This window comes from Callionymus lyra, chromosome 15 (genome assembly GCF_982586985.1).
Source record: "Callionymus lyra chromosome 15, fCalLyr1.hap1.1, whole genome shotgun sequence".
NCBI classification, from domain to species: Eukaryota; Metazoa; Chordata; class Actinopteri; order Syngnathiformes; family Callionymidae; genus Callionymus; species Callionymus lyra.
Genome location: NC_141832.1, coordinates 17,060,156 through 17,086,175, shown reverse-complemented (window position 1 = coordinate 17,086,175; position 26,020 = coordinate 17,060,156).

Genomic DNA, 26,020 nt, shown 5'->3' with positions numbered 1-26,020 from the left:
CTTTGTTAGCCTACGTTTGAGTTATTTAAGTCGTCGTAGCCGACAGAAAACATTATAGCTTTCTCCTAGCGTATGCTAATGCACACATGCTAACGATAAAAACACATGACGGCTAATGAAGACTTGACCCTCGTGAACCTGTTGAAGGTCGTGGAACCAACTTCGAATACATTTTTAAACTCCAGACATTTCTGTATCAACTGTTAGCTTCTATTTTCAAATGTTTCAAAACAGAAGTTCGAACGAATACACTGCCAGGTAATGTCCATGTAAAAACCCAATTTTTAAAAATAACCATATATATTACATAATAAGAAATAGAGATATCCATCATTTCAGCTCATTTGGTCATAGTTAGGGGGCGAAAAGGGGGACAGAAGACCCCTATGAAAATGAAAATATGTGCAATTTTGGTTGAATTTTAACAAAAAGTATTTAAAGCTAAGTAAGCGGGATTTCAATAATTTCAGCTCAATTGATAATTGTAAGGGGGCAGAAAAAGCAACAGACCCCCATTAAAATCCAAACATGTCCGAATGTTATTAAAATAAACCATATAGAGTACATACTGAGGAAGGTAGAATTTTGTCATTTCAGCTCATTTGATAATTGTAAGGGGGCTAAAAGGGGGGCCAAAGACCCCCATACAAATACAAACATGTCCGAATGTGATGAAGTTTAAACCAAATAGATTAAAATATTAGGAAGGTAGATTTTCGTCATTTGATGATTGTAAGGGGGCAGAAAAAGGGGGGCAACAGACCCCATGGAAATTAAAAAAAGTCCAAATTTGATGAATTTTAAACCATACACATCAAATACTAATAAGGGATCATTGGACTATTTCATTTCATTTGATGATTGTAAGGGGGCCAAAAGGGGGGCCAAAGACCCCCATAAAAATCCAAACATGTCCGAATGTGATGAAGTTTAAACCATATAGATTAAACACTGAGGAAGGTAGATTTTCGTCATTTCAGCTCATTTGATAATTGTAAGGGGGCAGAAAAAGGGGGGCAACAGACCCCCATGAAAATGAAAACAAGTCCAATTTTGATGAATTTTAAACCATACACATCAAATACTAATAAGGGATCATTGGACTATTTCATTTCATTTGATGATTGTAAGGGGGCGGAAAGGAGGGCAAAATATCCCTATAAAAATCCAAACATGTCCGAATGTGATGAAGTTTAAACCATATAGATTAAACACTGAGGAAGGTAGATTTTCGTCATTTTTGCTCATTTGATAATTGTAAGGGGGCAGAAAAAGGGGGGCAACAGACCCCCATGAAAATGAAAACAAGTCCAATTTTGATGAATTTTAAACCATACACATCAAATACTAATAAGGGATCATTGGACTATTTCATTTAATTTGATGATTGTAAGGGGGCGGAAAAGGGGGCAAAATATCCCTATAAAAATCCAAATGTGATGAAGTTTAAACCATATAGATTAAACACTGAGGAAGGTAGATTTTCGTCATTTTTGCTCATTTGATAATTGTAAGGGGGCAGAAAAATGGGGGCAACAGACCCCCATGAAAATTAAAACAAGTCCAATTTTGATGAATTTTAAACCATACACATCAAATACTAATAAGGGATCATTGGACTATTTCATTTCATTTGATGATTGTAAGGGGGCGGAAAGGAGGGCAAAATATCCCTATAAAAATCCAAACATGTCCGAATGTGATGAAGTTTAAACCATATAGATTAAACACTGAGGAAGGTAGATTTTCGTCATTTTTGCTCATTTGATAATTGTAAGGGGGCAGAAAAAGGGGGGCAACAGACCCCCATGAAAATGAAAACAAGTCCAATTTTGATGAATTTTAAACCATACACATCAAATACTAATAAGGGATCATTGGACTATTTCATTTAATTTGATGATTGTAAGGGGGCGGAAAAGGGGGCAAAATATCCCTATAAAAATCCAAATGTGATGAAGTTTAAACCATATAGATTAAACACTGAGGAAGGTAGATTTTCGTCATTTTTGCTCATTTGATAATTGTAAGGGGGCAGAAAAATGGGGGCAACAGACCCCCATGAAAATTAAAACAAGTCCAATTTTGATGAATTTTAAACCATACACATCAAATACTAATAAGGGATCATTGGACTATTTCATTTCATTTGATGATTGTAAGGGGGCGGAAAGGAGGGCAAAATATCCCTATAAAAATCCAAACATGTCCGAATGTGATGAAGTTTAAACCATATAGATTAAACACTGAGGAAGGTAGATTTTCGTCATTTTTGCTCATTTGATAATTGTAAGGGGGCAGAAAAAGGGGGGCAACAGACCCCCATGAAAATGAAAACAAGTCCAATTTTGATGAATTTTAAACCATACACATCAAATACTAATAAGGGATCATTGGACTATTTCATTTAATTTGATGATTGTAAGGGGGCGGAAAAGGGGGCAAAATATCCCTATAAAAATCCAAATGTGATGAAGTTTAAACCATATAGATTAAACACTGAGGAAGGTAGATTTTCGTCATTTTTGCTCATTTGATAATTGTAAGGGGGCAGAAAAATGGGGGCAACAGACCCCCATGAAAATTAAAACAAGTCCAATTTTGATGAATTTTAAACCATACACATCAAATACTAATAAGGGATCATTGGACTATTTAATTTCATTTGATGATTGTTAGGGGGCGGAAAGGGGGGCAAAATATCCCTATAAAAATCCAAACATGTCCGAATGTGATGAAGTTTAAACCATATAGATTAAACACTGAGGAAGGTAGATTTTCGTCATTTCAGCTCATTTGATAATTGTTAGGGGGAAGAAAATGGGGGGCAACAGACCCCCATGAAAATTAAAACAAGTCCAATTTTGATGAATTTTCAACCATACAAATTAAATACTAATAAGGAATAATTTTAACATTTAATTTCATTCGATGATTGTAAGGGGATGAAAAGGGGGGCAAAAGACACCCATTAAAAATCCCCAAATTTCTGAATGTGATGAAGTTTAAACCATATAGATTAAATACTGAGGAAGGTAGATTTTCCTCATTTTAGCTCATTTGATAAAAGTGTAAGGGGGCGTAAAGAGGGAGAGGAAGAATCCCCCATTCCCATGAAAATTCAAATTAGTCCAATTTAATTTTAAATGATATGTGATTAATACTAAGTGAGACGGATTTCCATCATTTCAGCTCATTTGATAATTGTAAGGGGGCAGAAAGGAGGCAACAGACCCCCATGAAAATTGAAAAAAAGTCCAATTTTGATTAAATATAAACCATACACATCAAATACTAATAAGGGATCAGTTTACTATTTAAATTCTTTTGATAATTGTAAGGGGGCGGAAGGAGGGGGTCTGAAGACCCCCATGAAAATGGTTATATGATCAATATTGATGAAGTTTAAACCATATTTATTAAATACTATGTAATGGAGATTTAAATCATTTCAGTTTTATAATAATAAGGGGGGCAAAGACCTCCCTTAAAAACATAAATCCTTGCAATTTCGATTAAATTTAAAACACCTTCAATAAGCATGACTTCTGAACGTACTCTCTTCTCTCATCCCCCCTTTTTTTTCATTCTTTATTTTATTTTGAAAGGTTTTATTATTTTTTTTACTAAGAATCCTCTTTAAAAAGCCAGTAGTTTTGATTCTATTCACGGTAAAAAGTCAACGACCTGGTCTCACCGGCTCGTCTTCAGGTCGCACGTCTGACTATTTTCACCCCGAGAGACAAGAAACGTCTTCCTGGACGAGACGAAACCCGATCGGCTTTTGTTTTTTCGCGACAGGAATGTCGTCGTTCGGGGGAAATTTTTTTATTCGCGGCATCTCGTCCTTCGAGTGTCTGGAGAAAGAAAACGGCGCGAGAACGAGTCGTTGAACTGTTGAACTACAGCTCAGCGAGAACCTGGTTTAAAAAAAAAAAAAAAGTGTCTAATCAGCACAAATGAAAGTTTATGGCCTCGTTCTCATGCTGTTGTGTTTCGATAAAATGAAAAAAACAACCTTGAGTCGTCCATTAATGTGTATATTTACAGTAGCCGAGCAGGACGGCCCCGGACGACCCCGGGTGATTGGCCGGTTTAGAGAAAACACTGAGCTTTAATGGAGCGCGACGCCCGAGTGTTGGCGCTATTTGTTTCATCGCTACGTTGTGATTACAAACCGGTGTTTGGATAAATCAGAGCGAGCGGCGAGAGAAACGTCGCTCAATGGATCGTTTGTCGTCGGAGGCGGTTGAGCTCGGAGGTGAAAGTGTGACGACGTTTTTCAAAAAACATCTTAATGAGAGAGAAGGAGGTCATTAAAAAAATGGTTGTCAGTGTATTTTCGTCACATTTTCAGAACCTGGTTGGATTTTTTTGGTTCATCAATGATGTAAAACTTCAACACGAGACGGTCTACTGTCATAAAAATGTATGTCTTTATTTATTTATTTGTGAAAGGCAGCAACGGATTGTCCTTGAAATCGAATGACCTTGAGTGAATGACCTTTATGATTGTGTGGATTCATAGGACCTGGAGGAACCAACCCAAAATATGATCAATTCTAAATGATGTGAAAACATTTGCTTCATGTAATCAAACAATTTTTAACTTTTATCAAACTTTTTTCAACTATAATCAAACTTTTTCAACTATAATCAAACAATTTTCAACTATAATCAAACAATTTTCAACTAGAATCAAACTTTTTTCAACTATAATCAAACTTTTTCAACTGTAATTAAACTATTTTCAACTATAATCAAACTTTTTTCAACTATAATCAAACAATTTTCAACTAGAATCAAACTTTTTTCAACTATGATCAAACTTTTTCAACTATAATCAAACAATTTTCAACTATAATACAACAATTTTCAACTATAATACAACAATTTTCAACTATAATCCAGCAATTTTCAACTATAATCCAACAATTTTCAACTATAATACAACAATTTTCTACTATAATCAAACAGTTTTCAACTATAATCAAACATTTTTCAACTTTAATCAAACAATTTTCAACTTTAATCAAACAATATTCAACTGTAATTAAACTATTTTCAACTATAATCAAACTTTTTCAACTATAATCAAACATTTTTCAACTATAATCAAACAATTTTCAACTATAATCAAACAATTTTCAACTATAATCAAACATTTTCCAACTATAATCAAACAATTTTCAACTTTAATCAAACTATTTTCAACTATAATCAAACTTTTGTCAACTATAATCAAACAATTTTCAACTAGAATCAAACTTTTTTCAACTATAATCAAACTTTTTCAACTATAATCAAACAATTTTCAACTATAATCAAACTTTTTCAACTATAATCAAACAATTTTCAACTATAATCAAACTTTTTTCAACTATAATCAAACAATTTTCAACTATAATCAAACAATTTTCAACTATAATCAAACTTTTTCAACTATAATCAAACAATTTTCAACTATAATCAAACTTTTTTCAACTATAATCAAACAATTTTCAACTATAATCAAACAATTTTCAACTATAATCAAACAATTTTCAACTATAATCAAACTTTTTCAACTATAATCAAACAATTTTCAACTATAATCAAACTTTTTTCAACTATAATCAAACTTTTTCAACTATAATCAAACAATTTTCAACTATAATCAAACTTTTTTCAACTATAATCAAACAATTTTCAACTATAATCAAACAATTTTCAACTATAATCAAACAATTTTCAACTATAATCAAACATTTTCCAACTATAATCAAACAATTTTCAACTTTAATCAAACTATTTTCAACTATAATCAAACTTTTTTCAACTATAATCAAACAATTTTCAACTTTAATCAAACAATATTCAACTGTAATTAAACTATTTTCAACTATAATCAAACAATTTTCAACTATAATCAAACTTTTTCAACTATAATCAAACAATTTTCAACTATAATCAAACTTTTTTCAACTATAATCAAACAATTTTCAACTATAATCAAACTTTTTTCAACTATAATCAAACAATTTTCAACTATAATCAAACTTTTTCAACTATAATCAAACAATTTTCAACTATAATCAAACTTTTTTCAACTATAATCAAACAATTTTCAACTATAATCAAACAATTTTCAACTATAATCAAACTTTTTCAACTATAATCAAACATTTTTCAACTATAATCAAACAATTTTCAACTATTATCAAACAATTAAAAAACATTTTATAACATGTGTTACATGAATTTGATTTTGTGTTGTTTTTGAATGATGTGAAACAAGCTGCTTGGCAGAGGTCTTCACATTCCATCCTAATAGTTTTACAGAATCTTTGGTTGTTTCCACTGAACATATTCTCAACGATCCTTGTACGACCGATATATCAAGTATCTTCACTTATCTCTATCATGTAGTACTTCCTTCAGTATTCGTCGTAATTATAGTTTTTACGTCTCTCTCCCCGACTTCCTGTCTCCGGTTACGCCGAGGGACGGTTATCCTGCGCGGATCTGTCGGGGGTCAATAGAACGTCTTCTATGCACAGGAAACGTGGCATTCCGAGTCGAGCCAGAACGCTGAAAAGTCCAGGACAGCCGAGGATAAGTGGCTTCGCTGCGTGAATGGAGAGCGAAGGCGAGCATTGTTGGCTCCACGATCCGTCTTAAAGTGAAGACAATACGTCTTTGATTGTCGTCTCCGTGGCCCCCACATTCAAGTTCAATGCCAGGGAATCAATAGGGGGGGGACCCCCGTGTTGTCAGAGGTCAAATGAGTAGGAGGAGGAGGAGGGGAAGACATTTGTCGCTGACCTTTGACCCAAGGCAGTAAAATATGCTCAGCTGGGTCGAGACGCGACTTCATCCGGGATTTAAAAGACTCGATTGATAAAGACGTCAAAAGAAAGTGTCGGAGAGATTAAATGGTTTTATTCATCCACTGAAATAAAGTTTTTTTTTTTTTTTCTAGCTTGAAATATTCACTTTAATTCAAAATAAAAATGCAAGAGCTTCAGAAAAATAATAGAGATTAAATAGTTATAATTTGTGTTTATTAATCTAATTAATATCCTTTTAATCCCCAAAATATACTGAGAAAAGAACTTAAAAAGATACGTGAACAAAAAAAAGACATTTTGTAGAGAGATTAAAAAGTGAAGTTTAAATTTAAAAAATTGTGATCAAATCATTCATTTTTATTTAATAAAATAAACCAATTAATGATAAAAAATCGTGACATTTAAAAAAAAAAGCGAAGTTTAAATAATTAAATTGTGTAATTAATTCAACTATTTTTAATTAATAAAATAAACCAATTAATGATTAAAAAAATCGTTACATTTAAAAAAAAAATCGAAGTTTAAGTAATTCAAATGTGTAATTAATTTAACTATATTTAGTTATAATGACATTAAAAAGTGTAGCTTAAAAAATTAAATATTGATTAAATCATCCATTTTTATTTAATAAAATACACCAATTAATGATAAAAATTGTTATAAAGAAATTAAAAAGTTTAAATTTTGAAGCTTAAATATTTCAAATTTGTGATTAATTCATCTATTTTTAATTAATAAAATAAATCGATTAGATAATAAAATTATTGTAAAGACAATAAAAAGCGAAGTTTAAATAATTAAAATGTGTGAGTAATTCAACTATTTTTAAATAATTTAATTAATGATAAAAATCGTAATAAAGAAATTTAAAAGCCAAGTTTAAATATTTAAAACTTGTAATTAATTCAATTGTTGATAAAGACATTTAAAGGTGAAGCTTAAATAATAAAATTGAGATGAAATCATCCATTTTTATTTAATAAAATAAACCAATTAATGATTAAAAAATAAATCGTTAAAAAGAAATTAAAAAGTCAAGTTTAAATACTGAAAACGTGTGATTACTTCAACTATTTTTAATCAACAAAATAAACCAATTAAATGTTAAATTGTTGTAAAAAGATTAAAAAGTGAATCTTAAATAATAGAATTGTGATTAAATCATCCATTTTTATTCAATAAAATAAATCAATTTTATAAAATCGTTATAAAGAAATGAAAACGTCAAGTTTAAATAATTAAAACGTGTGATTAATTAAACTATTTTTAATTCATAAAATAAACCAATTAAATAACAACATTATTGTAAAAACAATAAAAAGTGAAGTTTAAATAATGTGTGATTAATTCATCTCCTTTTAATCTGTTTAAGTTATATATATATATATATTTTTAAAAAAAATCAAACAAATAAATCACTTGTATTTTGTGTTCAACTCAACAATGCAATGACGACACGTTGAAATATTCAGACGAGACGATCATCAGAACAATAAACGACATTTAAACGCCTCACGGTCTGGAACCGACGTCTGAATATTCGCGTCGTCTACGATTCAAACTATTTTTCTGGTCAGAAATCTCGGCGGATCAAAGTGGTGACGAGCGAAGCCTCAGAGGGTCTCGGAAACGTTACAAGAAAGCCTGTAATTATCGTGTAAGTGCGGCTGCGGTGAAGCAGAAAAGGAATATACTTTAAGTACTTTTTTGTGTCGGTGTTTTTTTTGAGCTGATGTCAAGTGACTCCTGTTTGAATGTAGCCGCTTCGTAATCGCCCCCGAATCGTGGATTTCCCTTCGAGCAAACATGAGGCGTGATACCATCTCCGCCTCCTTGACTGACAGGCCGATGTATAAATCAACACCAGGAGATCAAAGGAGAAGATTTTCGTAACGATAGAACCCTTGATGGGTTTTAAACATTCCACAACTCATGCGTTCCCACACAGCGAGATCGAACTGTAAACAGGTACACTTTTGAGTATGGGGGGGGTCAAGGTCATGACCCGGTCAAGGTCTAATTAAATAAGAGGATGCTTATTTCCACAGTATTTTTTAAAGGCACTTTATTCCTATATATTTTTGTTAAGTACTGGGGCAAAAAAATAAAGATTATAGTCAGTAAAGATATTTAAAAGTGTATTATATCAAAACAAGAGGAAGGTATTTATTCGTCATCTATTGTGTCATTTAATATACATTTTATTTAAATTAGAAATACTGATCATTTTTTTTTAATAAAATTAAAAAAACATTTTTTATTGGTTGACATAGTTTTTTTTTATTTGTTCCAAGAGACATAATTGAACAAAAATAAATAATTCTTTATAGATTATATTTGTAATCGAACCAGAATAAATAAAAAATAAAAATAAAGTTTTATTCTGGGGCCAAAATAAAATAGATCAATCAAATTATTGTATTTTATATGAGATCGTTTAAAAGAAAAATCTGAAATAAAATTACTTTTTTCACTCAAAAGTTTTTTAAACTTTATAATTTATTATTTCAAAGAATTGCCTTTTTTTTTATTCTCCAAATATTGTTTTTATATTTACTTAACTCTTTTTGAAGGTCAATAAATACTCACAAAAATGACAAGAATGTCAAAGAAGGGTAAACTATAGTCATATTTAAAAAAAAATGATTGATAAACAAAAATAAAATACTGATGATTGTTTGATTACACAACAAAAAAAAAAAAAGATATTAAAAAGTGTAGACATAAGAGTATATATGACGATAATATATATTTCAGTTTTTTTTTCATATTTAGAGACTAGTAATGAATAATAATTCATTCTTTATATTTGCACTTTGTCATCCTTTGCACTTTGATCTTTTATTTGCACTTTGTTCTTGTTTTTATGAAACTATCGTCTCTGAGGGATTAACAAAGTCTAAATCTAATACATTTCATGCATCTGTATATTAATACCTTTTTTTATCCTTTCAAACGACATCGGTCAACGAGCCAATCAGAAGGAAGTATCACGGAATGAAAAAAGGAGGCGAAGAAGAGTTGCTTGATCTCGCGCGACCAAAACCTTCCATAAAAAAATAAATATTTTAAAGTCATTTAAGATGTTGTTTCTTCACATAAAACAAATACTTTATCACATTTTTACTTCCCATAGGAGTCGAAAACCTCCAAAAATTCTCCGATCATCTCGCCAAACTCTACGATAAAGTATTTCAGGGCAGGTCTACGGATGAAGCCGACATTACAATACATATTAAAAACGAGTCAACGACAAAGGGGAAGTACAGAGACGAGCTACAGGTGCAGGGGAAGTCTGGGATCTGTTGGTTCAAAGAAACTGAGTAAACAGATTATGAGTAAATTTATCCGGTGATCAATATTTGCCTAAACAAAATCATCCTTGTTTATCTTCACCATTTCAAACGATTTTAGGTACGCTCACACCCACCACTGCGATAACGACCACAGATAGTTTAGCAGAATTCAGTGGAAAATCTGGAAGAACCATATTAACACAAATTAGATTAGACGTCGAGATTAGAACAGATTAGAGGAAACTAAGACCAATATTAAACCTTGTTTTAAATTCATTCTGTCCATCCAAAAGAAAAAAATGGACAAAGAAAAAACTTAAATATATCTTAAAGGCTAATTTTGGTAACAGTTGTCCTTTTAAATAAACTGAAATAAAAAAATAAAAATAAAATAAATAAATAAAGTAAATTGTACACAAAAAATAACACATTTTGTTAAATTTTTATCATTTATCTTCTATTAGTTCTATTCGAGTGAAAAAATGACAAAAAACCATAACAAAATGTGGACACATTTTTCAAAATAAAAGCATAAAATACCATTTTTTTTAAATGGTTATTTAGTTTTAGAAACGAGAGATTTCTCAGTAAAATCCCAAAAGAGAAACATCAAAATTGATCATTTAAAAATCACACTTCGAATTAAATATATTTTTTATTTTAGTGATTAAGTGTTTCTTTGGAAGGAGTCCACAGGAAAACAAGTAAAATTGAACTCATTTTTACTTTTTTAGATAAAAGATAAAATTAGATCTAGAGAAAAAGAAAGCTTCAATATGAAAAGGCACAGGTAAAAAAAAAAATACTCAAGTAACTAACATAAAATGGAAAAAAATTAATTATGCCATGGAAAATTGAAAATAAGATACAATTATTACAGTATAATACGTAGTTTATATAAATATTTTCAGTTCAAGTTCAATTCATGCAAACAAAAACAAACAGGAAGTGAGTTTACCATCGGTAACTGTAAAAAAAACTTCCATTAATGTGCATTAAAGGGACGAAGAACACACAGCGAAACATATTTACATAGACAAACACTGACGACAAACACACCTGTTTCTACACAACTCACTGATTCCCACACAAAACACACACACACTCGTCTAATGAGTTTGATTTACGTCCGAGGAGAAAAAAATGATAACGTTTCTGGATTAGAGGAGGTTCGTCCATCAGAGATGTGGAGTAGAGCTCGACCTCCTGACCTCCCGCTGACTCCGTGGTCACTTTTTTTTCGTGACGTCAAATAAATATTGGGAAAGCCTGAGGAAGGGAGGTGACCCGGGAGAGACTCAAAAAGACCTTTCACTCCACGGCTCAAGAGATTACCCACCGTGTTTTTTTCTTAAACCAACAAACCCGAGTGGGATTTTAACGAATCGCTAAAAATAAAATAGCGATTACCATAAATCCACTTGTACCTGTTTAATCACTTGTTTCCTCGCACGCTTTATTTGACTACGACGGAAATTACCAACTCGGCGATTAAAGCGTTATCTGCTGTCATCTGTTGACTTTGTGTGCAATTAAGATAAACAAAAAAAGCCGACACGCTGAAGCAGTTGGAGCGCAAACAAAAGATTTTCGGCTCTGAATGAAAGATCTTTGTGAAGTCCAACGTGTGGAAGTTGATTTTGTCAATACATAAAGTTTGTATAAATCGCCGTATATGTTCGCCAAGATACGTAAAAGCATCTTTTAACCTTTATTTTCAAAGTATCTTTCGATAAGGTATATGAAGATGACTTAAAAATACCTATATTATTCCAGCAAAGTACCAGAATTTAGATGATTCTCCATCCTTACTGTAACATTTGTCACTGTGGCTGTTTTCTCCAGATTCACGATTGTACGTGTTTCAAATGATCGTAACTAATGAAAATATTGTCGCATCTGGAAAATTAAAACATCGACTTAAAGCAGAGAAACCATAGCTTTAAACTAATACAATAATGTGTGATAATGGTAGAACCAGAGTCAACGAAATTATGAATGAATGAATCCAATCTCCAAATTCACTCTCTCTTACCCGTCAGTCTACAGACTGTATCGTTACTTTATACAAGGTAAGGTAAGGTAAGGTAAAACTTTATTGATTTATTTACTTATTTATTTCAAGCGAGTTAATCAATATTGTTACAGTGATATTGTCAATATTATTATTAGTATAACGTTTATTTCTTGTGTTTTCATTTTGTTACAATTTTCACTCCGTTCCTAGAGAATAAAATGACAATTAAAAAAAATTGAGCAGGAAAATACAAAAAACAGATTCACCTGCAATAGAGTTAGACGTCTTCTAAGTACAATAAGTTCTTAGATAAAAAGAAAAATGGCCAGGAAACAAAAAATGGAAGTGTCCGAAATTCGGCTGCTGGTATGAGTTCAGTGAGAGGGAGCCAGACGAGGAAAAAGCAGGTGCGAAAGTCAGAAAAAACTTAAAATAATTGTAAAGTTGTATTAAGATCTTTTTTTTTTTTTTTTTTTACATATTTTTGGATGCAAAACTATCCCCCAAAAAACAACAACAGTTTCAGCTTAAGACAAATGTTTCTACCACACATTGTAGTAGTAGTTAAATGGAAAAAAAAAAAAAAGTTAAAATAAATAAATAAAATGGATCAAAGTTGTTATTCAAGTTTGCTTTTTCACATCATTTATTCCCTTATAAAGTGGAATCACATAGTCAGGTTGAATAAAATAGATTCAAAATATAAGTTGGGTACAAAAAAAACGTTTAAGTTGTAGTATTTTTTGCATTTCTACAGCCTCGGGCTATTAAATTGTACAATTGTGAGTTCGGGGGCAGGAGTGGAGTAAAAGTATCATGATGTTCTGTTCTATGTTAGTCTTTGTATCCTTTGTCTTTGTTATTTTTCTTTGATCTATGTTCTTTATCTTTATCTTTAGACTTAGATTTTAAGTAAGTAAGTAATTTTTATTTGTCCAGGGTCACAAAGCGCTTAAACAATCAAAACAATATTCAATAAAATATATACTTTAAAGGACAAGTTAAACTGTTAACACAACAGGAGTTCCAGAAAATCAAGGAAAAGCCTGAACAAATGAAAACGTCTTAAGATGTTTCTTGAAGGAGTCAGTAGATCCATCAAGCACAAAGAGAGAGGAAGATCGTTCCAAAGCTTAGGAGAAACAGTCTGGAAGGATTTCTCTTCTCTGGTCCTGAAGTGTGTTCAGGAACCATCAGTAGATTCTGATCCACAGAACTCAGAGCCCGAGCTGGGGTGTAAGGCTGGATCAGATCAGTGATGTAAGGAGGAGTCTGACCATGAATAGATGTGAAAGTAAGAACCAGAATTTTAAAGTTGATCCTGAAAGAAACTGAAAGCCAGTGAAGAGTTTTAAGGATCGGATAAATGTAAGTTCTTCTACTTGAGCAGGTCAGAATTCTCGCTGTATCATCTTGTTCTTTATCTTTGTTCTTGTTCTTATTTTGATTTATTTTTTATGAAAAATTGCTGTATTTTTTGCGGCTATTGGAAAAAGACAATTTCAATAAAGTTCTACCTTATCTTACCTTAAACCCATAGAAAATCAATATATTTGTAGACATCTAACATTATTTTTGTTCATTTTTGCCCATTTTTGAATATTCCTTAAGTACAAGCCCTGTTCGAATCATATTAAAAGACGTTTTTTTTCCACTTTTTAAAACACACTTCCTGACCAAAAAAAAGAGTGCTTTAAGAACCAGGAAAAAAAAAGGGGGTCAATCCGAGCACCAGATAGTGTGTTCATTGATGCACAGCGATGCAGCAGGAGGTTTTGAAGTGTGTGTGGTCCATTCCGCTGCTGTTTGCAGTCTGGTCGGGCTGGAAGTATGTCGAGAGGCGAGCCGTGTGCCACTGGGTGTGGGCCCCGGGGCCCTGCCAGCTCCCGGAGCCAAGATCTGTGGCCCACGTTCTTACAAAAAACCACAGACGGGCAAAGAATCTGCTCTGGAAAAGACAGATATTCTCAGCAGGAGGAAATAAGTCGGCGCCAAAAAACTGCGGTAACTTTATCTCACTGCTTCCTTGTCAGACACGCCGCTCGAGCTGCACGACGCCAGGTCAGGGCGTTAAAAGCGGCGAGGAAAAATAAAACTGATATCCGAGCGACTCTGAAGGAGATTTTCAATTAGAAAGATATTTTACTACGAAGAAGGAAGAAGATTCTGTAGATTCACCAACAGGAAGTTAAAGCAACTTTTTTTTCACCCCATATTTTTATCTAAATGCCATAAAACCGCAGCTAGCTAGCCGCTAAACAATCGAGATCATATACTACATATTGCGATATATCGAGTTACTGTAGTAACAAGGATATATTTGTAGTATTGTCGAGTACTTGACTCTGGTGTTGCAGAATTTACAGACCACATGACTCTTGACGAAGTCGTAACTGCTTTCATTTGTTTTGAAACCAAAATATGTCAAAACATCGGCTTTAAAAAGCTGCTGGAGTCCACTGTATCCTCTCGTCCTCAGTCTTCACCACGATCTTGCTTTCATTCAACTCGTTAACCAACATTCTATTAATGGTCTATTAATTACCCATAAGGTACAGTTATACAACATTAACAAACTGATAGTAAAATACTTAAAAAGTCATTAGTAACTTATCAGCTGGAGTCCACAGTATCCTCTCGTCCTTAGTCTTCACCGGGATCTTGCTTTCATTCAACTCTTAAACCAACATTCTATTAATGGTCAATTAATTATCCATAAGGTACAGTTACACACCATTAACAAAATAATAATAGTAATAAAATACTTGAAAAGTAATAAATAACTTTTCAACTGGCGTCCACTGTATCCTCTTGTCCTCAGTCATCACCAGGACTGTTCTTTTATCCGCGGAGGAAGTATAAACTTTTGCCATATAGTGGCCAGAGGTTTAATTGCAACACAAAAATGAACATGGCGTGAATATATGATAATTGATAATCAAAATATATATAATTATTTTTATGTTACAGTGAAGTAAAGTAAAGTTATTTGTAAAATATAAGAGACACTTTATTGAACTATTAAACATAAAAGAAATAAAATATGATTTGACAAAAATGGTGAATATTTGCAAGGTAACTGGAAATAAAAATATTTATTATTTTATTTTTTCACACATTTTATTGAACTGTAAACTATTATAGAACTTAATTTTTTGGTGAAAAAATAAAAAAATAAAATGTGACTTGTAGCCAAAAACAAAATTCGATTTCATTTGATTTCAGTAGATTGAGTCGACTGTATCCTCTCGCCCTCAGTCACCTCGCGGGACGTCTTTGTTAAACTGCAATTAAACTATGCAGTGGGAGGGACGTAATGACTGCTGCCATCTAGCGGCCGGAAGTTTAATTGCAACACAAAAATGAACATGGGGTAAAAATATGGTAATTGTAAATCAAAATATATATAATTATATGTAATAACAATTAATAATAAAATTAAAATAATTAAAGAGACACTTTATTGAACTAATAAACCATAAAAGAAATACAGTTACACATAAAATATGGTTTGAAGCCAAAGATTTTAAAAAATCATTACAGTGCAAAAACTTTGCGATGTATTTCTATGTCGATATTTTTGAGATAACTCGATATCGATTTTTATACACTGTAATAATAATAATAAAGAAGGGATAAATAAAAGGAGGTTTAATGTGATGTGAAACCTTTAAGTTATATACTGTAGTTAAAAAAAGTCAGCTTTAGATGTTATTTGTTTGCATTTAATGTCGTTTTTTTATTAGTTTTATTTAAAAATAATTACTTCATTTTTTTTCTTTTTATATTTTATATGTAAAAACAACGACAAAATAATCCAACGTGCAATATTATTTTTTCAAACAATACAATACAATATACTCACAAAAAACACTTTAATTAAAAAAATATTCCCCCAACACAGACAAACAAAAGAAGTAAATATATTAAAAAATAAATCCTCAAAAATCTTTAACGAGTTCAATAATAAAAATTCTCTTAACACAATATTAAATTTAAATAAATGATCCGACCAATCATAGCGCAGCGGTTATGGCGTCAGTTATTTTAAGTGTCTTGTAAAAATCTGTATATGTCGCGTCTCTGTGAGTTTAGAGGGAGGAACAATAAGAGAGGGATGTGTTTGCAGGGGACACATTATCCTTGGAAGCGTCTCAGTGTGTTCGATACACAGCGGCACGAGGAAGAATCAACAGCCGTGTTTAAACAACAAGGTGGAAACCACTCCTGGATCAAAAGGCCACTTGTGTTCGGTCGCTCTGTGTACGAACCCGTGAACAAGACTATTGTTAGCGACTATTTGCACGCGAATAAACAAGCGAAGATGCGACAACGAAAAACATCGTGAAATCCCCTTGTTTTAGAGGAGAACGCAACTGTCTACTACTACAGTAAAGTGACCAGCTTTTGGTGCTTTATTACCGTGTAATATATGATATTAATTTGGTTTATTATTGAGAGAAAACACCTGGAAATATTGGCATAACAACCTTTTTATAAATTCTACATGAAGATATATTTTTTAAATATTTTAGAATAAGCATTTGAAAAAACTTGAACATTACTATTATTTCTACCTCATGTTGAAATCCCAGTTGTTATTATTAATTGTTGTTGTGACTAATTGTTTTATATTATATATAGAGAAAATTAATTTTTAAACTATAATAAAATGAATAAAGATTCTTTTATTTTGACATTTGTGATGAATGGTTTGTTATATAATTATATATTTACAAAATGTATATTTTATCTTGCCTAATATAAAACAATAAATCACTACATTTTTCAATTGAAACATCACAAATAAATTGCTTTATTTGTCAGTAACTCAAACAATATTTGTTTTTAACAATCATTTAAATTGAATTACAAAGAAACAAAAATAATGAAAACATTTAAGCTAAGAGCAACAGTAAAGTAAGAGATTTAAAATAACGTTTTAAAAAACATAACGCACTAATTATGAGTGTAATTAATTAATCTCAATTAATCACATAAGACACTTAACCATATACATGTTATATTTGATTTAAATTCAATTTAATTATAAATTACAATCACTATTTTCTTCAGTAAACAGAAACAGTAAAGATAGAGACTAAATAGAGCACTAATTAACTGTAATTAATTATCACAATGAATCACATTATTAGACACCAAACCATGTAATTGTTTCATTTAATTTAAATTTATTTTACAAATAAATTAGAATCATTATTTCCTTCAGCAAACAGAAACTGTAAAGATAGAGAATCATTGCGATTAAAACAAAAAAGCTGTAATTAATGAATCGCAATGAATCACATTATTAGACACCAAACCATATAAATGTTATATTTGATTTAAATTCAATTTAAATATAAATTACAATAATTTTTTTCAGTAAACAGAAAACAGTAAAGATAGAGAAAAGAATATAGAGCACTAATTAACTGTGATTAATTAATCGCAATGAATCACATTATTAGACACCGAAACATATACATGTTTTATTTGATTTAAATTAAGTTTAAATATAAATTACAATCACTATTGTTTTCAGTAAACAGAAACAGTAAAGATAGAGAGAAAATATAGCACTAATTAACTGTAAATAATTAATCGCACATCATTAAACACAAAACCATTTACATGTTATGTTTGATTTAAATTTAATTAAAAAATAAAACACAACTATAATTTTTTTTCAACAAACAGAAACAGTAAAGATAGAGAATCATTGCGATAACAACAATAGAGCACTAATTAGTTGTAATTAATTAATCGCAATTAATCACATTATAAGACACGAAACCATTTACATGTTATATTTGATTTAAATTGAATTTTAAAGTAAATTACATTAATTATTTTTTCCGGAAACAGAAAGAGTAAAGATAGAGAATTATTGCAATTAAAAAAATAGAGCACTAATTAACTGTAGTTAAGTATTCGCAGAGAATCACATTATTTTTATCCATCAATCTATCTATTAGACACCGAAACATATACATGTTTTATTTGATTTGAATTAAATTTAAATATAAATTACAATCACTACTTTTTTAAGTAAAAACACACAGTAAAGATAGAGAGAAAATAGAGCACGAATTAACTGTAATTAATGAATCGCACATCATAAGACACAAAACCATTTACATGTTATATTTGATTTAAATTTAATTAAAAATAAAACACAATCATCTTTTTTTTTTCAACAAACAGAAACAGTAAAGATAGAGAATCATTGCAATAACAACAATAGAGCACTAATTAGTTGTAATTAATTAATCGCAATTAATCGCATCACTTGAAATACTATTTTTCAATATCTGTGTCACATGGTGGTAAAGTGGAGCTTATAATATTACCAGAATAATAAAAAAAAAAAATTTGCAACGAAATAAAAAAGGTTTTTAAGCGTCTCCAAGACCCGAGACATACTTTATTCCTCCGAGATCTCACTAAATATTCCACACCGGTCCCTTAATTGAGCACAAACTCTGGTCACTGCTCTCAGGCCCGTTTAACTACACGCCCGTCGCAGCCATAAAGTGCCAGAATGAATTTGGTTATCGCCTCATAACTCACTTCCTCCGCTGGGTTTCATAAGTCAAGTCACCTGAGCGGAGATGCTTGTTTTGTCACCTCCGTAAAATTGCTCGGGGAATTTTCCTGTTTTTCCAAGTCGAAGCTACTATTCCTGCTTTTTTTTCTCAACACATTACAAGTGGATTCAAGAGCAACATTATATCTCGGGAGCTCAGCTATGGCGTAACGACGGGCCCTCGCCGGCGTTTTCGTGGCTCCTCGATCTTAGCAATAAATCGGCTCTGATGGCTAATTTTAGCTGAAACCCGATCCCCCCGACGATAAGTTACAAGTCTCGAGGGACGCCCGGGTCCGAGCGCGTCTGGCACAGCCACTGGTTTTTCAATGGACGTCTCTGCCACGTCTGTGCCGTGCAGAGAAAAGGAGTCGACACGCTGTAGGTTTCTGACCCGGAGTCGGCGCCGGGGCCCGGTGCATTAGCGGTGACGTGGGTCGTGATGGATGTTAATCCATCGTGTGTTGGTTTAATTTTGGCAAACGGGGAGGTTTGGGCGCAGGCCTGTGGACGTGGACGCCCACTGGCGACGCCGGTTGAACGAGGGGCATTTTTTTGGCGAGATGCTGGATGTTTGCTCGGCTCTCAGCTGCCATGTTGGTCCGTCAGCAGAGCTCGGGGGCCGAACAGGGCCGGTACTGTTGGACTAAAGTGACTGCAAACATGAGAAAAAAAATGCTTATTGCTCTATTAAAGCCGCGTCCAGACGACAGCATCTGAATAGAGCTTGCGACTGCATACCTGAGTGAATTATACCTGAGTGATGTTTCACTGTCAGGGTTGAAAATATTAGAAATGTGTTAAAAAATCCTGAAACTTTTTTATTCTAATTATATTAAAATGAAAAATTGATTTCCTTTTTATGGGTCGTAAATTTTCTGCATGTTTTTTTATTTTGAAGTATCCACAATTCAGGAAGAATAAAATACTTGTAAATAATTAATTGTAATTGCACAAACAACAGAAAAGATGCCCCCCCACCCCCCCCAAAAAAAAGATTCTTATTTCTCTTCTATTTGGAGTTTTTTCTCTAAATAATAAAATATATTTATATTATATTTTTTAAAAAAGAGAAACATGAAATACAAGCGCAAAAAAAATAATAATAATTGTTGCATGAAATATTTGAAAAATATTTCAAATAAATAATAGCAATAAATACATAATTTGGAAAATTTGAAATCATTTGCACAAAAAAATGGACAAAATGCCCCAAAAAACAAACCAATAAATGTATTACTAAGAGAAAAATAAATTATAAGCATGAAAAACTAAAAAATATATAAAATTTGCAAGAAAATATAGGAACAAGTGGAAAATATCACAAAAACTAGAATTAAATATATTACTGAAAAAAAATCACTAGCTTGAAAAACAAAAAATAGCATGAAAAAAAGAGAAAACTTGTCGCATAAATATATATTAGTATATATAGATATAGATATATATATCTATATATACTAATATATATATATGAATAATTATCACGAAAACAAAAAAAATGGACTTAAAAACAGAAAAGATTACCCCAAAAAGGGAAACAAATAAATATGTTACTTTTTAAATAATTAGCACAAAACATACTTATATTACTCGGCAAATAGAAATGATTATTACACAAAAAAAGTACTCATTGCACCAATGGAAATATAAACAACTATTACCAAAAACCGAACAAAATACACCAAAAAATCGACAAAGATCTTACTCAAAAAAAAAAAATAGATTTAAAAAAAGATTAAAAAAAGAGACCAAAAAACTATATAAACTTGAAAATATCTGCTAAAAAGAAATTGCGATATATATATTACTAATAAATATGGAAAATAAATCTTGAAAAAACAGAAAAATAATCCAAATAAATATATCACTCGGAATAAATAAATAGAACAGAAAACAGAAATAAATTAGAAAATATATGCCAAAAATCAAAACAATAAATATATTAGTCAGAGAAAAATAAATGATGCCTTTACAGTAAAAATTACATGAAAAACTGACATAAAAACCCCAAAATACAAACCAAAAATTATATTACAAATTATATTACAAAAGAGGAAAAATTACACCAAAAATACTAAACAATAAATATATTATACATGATAAAAAAATGTTTTATTGAAGGCCGCCAAAGAAATGTATCAATTAAAAATATTTGGAAAAAAATATAAAGTGCTGTTTAATATCGCTATAATATTATAGGGACAAACATATTGCGATGTTGTTTTTTTTTAACACTGTGCCACCTTTGCGTCAAGATACGAAAACACGATGAGAAAAACCAGACAATCCCAAAGAAAAAATCTCCCATAATCGCCCAATTTGCGTCTCCTCGCCCTCCATGAGAAGCCGTTCTGTGCCGTAATAAAGCAGTAATTGTGGAAGAAGCAAAGGTCTTTATGGGCGGTTGAAAAAAAGAAAAAAAGTCTCTCGGTTAAGTTTCACCGATTCCCGATGTACGGAGCGCCACCGATATTTGCCGCGACCCTGCCCTCAAGACACACAGAATAACACCCTCGCGACTCTCGATCAATTCCCAGTGTGCTTTGTATCTCGCCTTGTTGACGCCGACGGATCCCGTTACCGCTTGTGTTTCGCCGACGGCCCGCCGTGTTATTCCAGCGAGCGCAAAAAAAAAAAAAAGAGAAAACAATTAGCGAAAATGAGTGTGAGTTGAGAGGAGCTCTGTGTGTAGAACAACAAAGACGTGCGACTGTTGGGATCTGATAAGCCCTGTCGAGTGTTTCCTCTAATGCCTCTGAAAATAAACAGCCGGGCCCCGCGAGGTGAATGGACGCTTGGTGAGGGTCTTAACCGCAAGCTCCGCCAGCTTGTTTTGGGGGCTGAAGGGCCCCGGTCGTGAGAAGTAAAAAAAAGGAACCCCCCCCACCAACCCCCTAACCCCACCACCACCATCAGAGGCGCCAAGTGACTCACACAGGTTAGTGTGTCTGAACCTGCCGTGACTCGCGACATGACAGAAATCATTGTAGCGTCCGACCGACAATGAAGCTTTGATAGCGGCTAAAAATAAATGATTTGTGCTGACGCGGTGCCTTCAGAAAAAAAAAAAAAACGGTCACGATGACTCGTCTCGAAAAATGTCTTCGTGCCGGAAGTATTTCGATAAAATATTTGTTTTGATTGACGTCTCGGGAAACATGAGATACTTTTCTATGCAAGTGTCGAAACACCCAATGATATGTTGCGTTCCTTTTTTTTTTGTAATTACCCGATCTATTGAGACACTTTAGTAACAAGTATATATTTGTAGTATTGTCAAGTACTTGACTCTGGTGTTACAGAACTTTCAGACCACATGACTCTTGACAAAGTCGTAACTGCTTTAATTTGGTTTTAAACCTAAATATGTCCAAACATCAACTTTAAAAGTTGCTGGATTTGACATTATCCTCTCATCCTCAGTCATCGCCGATATTTCGCATTCATTGGTCGTTTAGCTGGCTCTACTCCGAGTCTCTAATGACTGAGCTCCACGTCTCAAAATAAGGGAAGTACTAGTTCAAAACTTCAATAGTTAAAAAGGAAAACAAGTTTAAAAAACATATTTGTGTTAAGGTTGTCAAATATATTGAAACACTAAAAATTATCCGGATAGTATACTCGTTTTTTGAAGTAACAATAATAACATATTTTGTACTACTTTAAAACAGAAACTAGATATATTTATTATTAGACAAATGTTGCTTGTTAAAAATATTTAACGTGTAGTTCTGTTTTTGTTTTGTTTTTTGTTGTTGCAAATGTCTTTTTTATTATTAATTTTTTATTTTACATAAGATGCAGGTTTTTTTATTTTTTATCTGTAATATTGAAAATTGAGTATCACTACCGGGGCCAAAATTCTACTATAGTAAAAAAAAAAAACTGCTAACACATGTATTACTTTTTTGTATCAAAATTTTCTGATTTTAAATTTTGGAAGACAAAACAAAAACAAAATGACATCAAAAAATGTTTTTTGTGAGCAGAATTACAGCGGCTCTCCTACGAGTGTGAATTTAAAAAACTGTCTGTTCAAAGGCTTTTTTTTAAGCAGACTTTCCGAGGCTCTACTCTCGGATGACAGAGCTACATGTCTCACAATTAGGGAAAAATTGGAGCAAAAATCGACTTAGTAATTCCAAATTATCAAAATGCAGTTTTTTAATGAAAGTTTAGGAATTTTAAAAGGGTAAAAGAAATGTATTTACTCATTACATAATCATTCACTTTTTTGCAGTAAAATATTAAGGTCCAAAATAGTGTAACAATATATCATTTATCTGGAAAAAAGTGATAATAAAAATGACAGCAGTTCTTCTCTGAGTCTCTAATGAACTCCATGTCTCACCATGACTGAAAGAATCATCACTGGACGCGAAATAGGATTATAATAAATAAATAAACTTGATACTATATTTCTACTTCATACTACTTTATATTTATAAAGTATTTATCTCATAATTTATACTATACCTATACTTTATACTACTTTACATATATTAAGTATTGATCTTATACTTTTTACTGTACCTATACTTTATACTACTTTACATATATTAAGTATTTATCTTATATTTTTTACTATACCTATACTTTATACTACTTTACATATATCAAGTATTTATCTTATACTTTTTACTATACCTATACTTTATACTACTTTACATTTATAAAGTATTTATCTTATACTTTATACTATACCTATACTTTATACTACTTTACATAAATAAAGTATTTATCTTACACTTTTTACTATACCTATACTTTATACTACATTACATATATAAAGTATCTGTCTTATACTTTATACTATACTTATACTTTATACTACTTTACATATATTAAGTATTTATCTTATACTTTTTACTATACCTATACTTAACTCTAATTTTCATATATTAAGTATTTATTTTATACTTTCTTTTTCTTTTTTGTCCCCATTTTACATTTTATTTTTTTATTTTAAATGTATTTCTTCACATTAATATAAAAAAATCCATAGAAACAAAAGATGATTAAATACTAGATTTTTTAAATTTAAATAATTGTTATTATCTTTTTTTAATATTGTATTTTAATCTGAGAACTATGGGTTAAGACTTTAGGACTAAGAAAAAAGGTGAATAAAGAAAAACGTCGTTGACTGGAAAACCAAGTTTCCGTCTCTAGAGTGCCCCCTTTGGTCGAACGGAAGAAGCGCCGTTAAAACCTGCTCTTCCCAGGGTTTGTCGAGTCTTGCCCAACGTCTGAACTGACCCGTCAGACCGGGACTCGCACCATCGTGCCACTGAATCACCACCTGTGTGTGTTTAACCCAATGCAGGCTGACTTCATACCTTTCGGGCCCGGAGCTAAAAATAGCGCCGTCTGGACGCCCACGAGGACGTCGCCCCGGGCGGCGTCCGTCACAGGAAGTAGAAACTCATCGCCCCATTAATCCGCGGACGACACTTCATTAGATTGAATTAAATATTACTAACAATGCGTTTAATCCGAAATGATCGCAGACATTCCTGCCGCCGAACATGTCATTAAAATATTTCCATGATCCGACTTCCTGGAGAAGATCTTTTTCGTGAGGCTGATGTCAAACTGTCAGACAAGCCCAGACCAGAAGGACGAGTCTGGGATTGAAGAAGTATGTTCGTAATCCTCAGACTTCACAGCGTTATTAAAAACATCGTCGTGATGCGATAACAATGCACGGCTGCAGATGTCTGGAGCGACGCCAGACGACAGCAAGTTAGGGATAATTACGCATCGTTTTGTTTGTCAACACCAGGAAAATCACGCTTTAATATCTGGAGGCTTGTAATAGCTGCTGCTTAAAACTCTTGCTTTTTTTTTTTGGCTCACTTTAGCTTAAGTTAAGTCACTTAATCACAATTTATTTTTGAAGGTGAATCACTTTGGCAAGAGCTGACAGCAGTGGATACAAAAGGGGAAATACTACACACAATAATAATGCTACACACAAAACTATGTTAGAAGTAAAATACTTTAAGGTAATATTTTATTTAATATCCGTTCTAACTAGTATAGTAAGAGTAGGGGTGTGTATCGGCAAGTATCTGGCGACACGTATCACGATACCCGCTATATCCTGATACTGTAGTAACAAGTATATATTTGTAGTATTGTCGAGTACTTGACTCCGGTGTTGCAGAATTTACAGACCACATGACTCTTGATGAAGTCGTAACTGCTTTCATTTTGTTTTCAAACCAAAATATGTCCAAACATCAGCTTTTGAAAAGCAACTGGAGTCAACTATATCCTTTCGTCCTCAGTCATGGCTGAGATCATGCTTTTATTGGTCGTTTAAATGTGGAGGAAGTCACATCTGCTGTCATTTTAAGTTATTTAGGTTATCATCGTTTATATTTTACCATTTTTGTAAACCCTTGTATTGTTTCTGGGTCAAGGTCAACGACGTCGATTAATACATATGCAGTGGTGGAGGTCGTTCACCAAGAGACAACACAAGGGATACCACAAACACATTTGTTTTGGGGGTTTTCGGGTCACAGTGACCCTGGGATAACACAAGGGATACCAAAAATACATTTGTTTCCAGGATAACACAAGGGATACCACAAACACGTTTGTTATTGGGCATTTTGGTCACCTTTACCCTGAGCTAACACAAAGGATACTACAAACACATTTGTTGGCGGGCCTTCAGCTAACCTTGACCCTGAGGCAATACAAGGGATAACACAAAACATTTTAGGGGGGGGGCTTCAGGTCACCCTGACCCTGAGATAACACAAGGGATACTACAAACACTTTTTTTTTTCTGGCAATGGGCTCAGATTTACCCAGAGCCAGCACTTAAAACACATTTGTTTCTAGGCCTTAGGGTCACCTTGACCCAGCGACAACACAAGGGATACAAAAAAACACATTTGTTTTTGGGCCTGACCCCGGAGATAACACGAGAGATACTACAAACACATTTGTTTTCCGGCAATTGGGTCAGATTGACCCAGAGACAACACAAGGTACTTAAAACACATTTGTTTTCAGGCCTTTGGTCACCTTGACCCTTAGATTACAAAAGGGATACCACAAACACATTTGTTTTCAGGCCTTCAGGTCACCTTGACCCGGGACTAATCGTTTTGTAAATAAACCGAATTCAATAAATTCCTCTGACAAACTGTTTTTAAAAAAGTGCGTAAAACGCTGTTTTTTTGCCCGACAAGGTTTTTTTCTTTCTGAACCTGGAGCCGCAGAAGCCGGAGCCAGGGCCCGCTCACCTCAGCTGGCACTCGTGAAC